This window comes from Oryx dammah, unplaced genomic scaffold (genome assembly GCF_014754425.2).
Source record: "Oryx dammah isolate SB20612 unplaced genomic scaffold, SCBI_Odam_1.1 HiC_scaffold_11, whole genome shotgun sequence".
Classification (NCBI taxonomy): Eukaryota; Metazoa; Chordata; class Mammalia; order Artiodactyla; family Bovidae; genus Oryx; species Oryx dammah.
This window is the reverse complement of record NW_024070195.1, coordinates 11,700,943-11,701,824: the sequence shown is the minus strand read 5'-3', so window position 1 is coordinate 11,701,824 and position 882 is coordinate 11,700,943. Positions and strand designations below refer to the sequence as shown.

At 39.3% G+C, this 882-nt stretch overlaps 1 non-coding gene across 1 annotated transcript; it reads left to right on the top strand.

The window, feature by feature from the left end:
• Positions 1 to 775: 775 nt before the first annotated feature.
• LOC120870676 lies at positions 776 to 882 on the top strand. Its single transcript, XR_005722873.1, has one exon. It is a non-coding gene; the product is annotated as a U6 spliceosomal RNA (small nuclear RNA).

The following is an 882-nucleotide window of genomic DNA, read 5'->3' as shown; positions in this document are numbered from 1 at the left end:
CATTTTCTCCTCCCCAGTTTCTTCTGCCCGCCCCACTGTTCTCCACCCATTTCCCCAGCCCTCCTCCAAATCATGTCTGACCATCTTCTTTTCCTTTCCTTTCCTTTTCCCCTGTTGTCCCAACCCCTTTGATTGGCTGCATTTCTCTGTCAAGACCACCAAGGAATTTCCACTTTGGGATTGCTCTGGTGGGAATCTGTCTTCCAATGCAGGGCTTCAGGTTAGATCCCTAGTCAGGGAACTAAGATCTCACATGCCTCAGGGCGACCCTTGCTTGCAACTACTGAAGCCTAAGGGCTCTACAGCCCACGCACCACAAGGAAGACCCAGAGCAGCCAAAAAAAAAAAAAAAAAAAGATATACAGAAATATTGGGGGAGGAGAGGGAGGTAAGGGATATGTATACAATTTGTGACTGATTCGTGTTATTTTAGGGCAGAAACCAACACAAAATTGTAAAGCAATATTCCACCAATTAAAAAATAAATAAAAATAAAAAAATCCAACACACACAAAGATAAAGAAAAGGTTTCTTCCCTTTTAGCCCCAAAAAACTATAAATAATTTTTTTTTAAAAACCCTTCCATTTAGATGATAGAAGGTGCGAGAGAACATAGAAACATTTCCTCCACTTTTACCATGCAACTAAATGCTTTTATGTTTGACAGAAATAACTAGCCCAGATTAATCTCCTTTTCGGTCTCATAAAGAAAGTGAAGAATATGTTACCTTTCTCTCCTAATATAATCCAACCATTAAAAGAAAAATTCGTCTGAATGCTCGCTTCGACAACACATATACTAAAGTTGGAACAGTACAGAGAAGATGAACACAGTCCCTGTGCAAAAATTACATGCAAATTTCTGAAGCTTTCCATATTTTT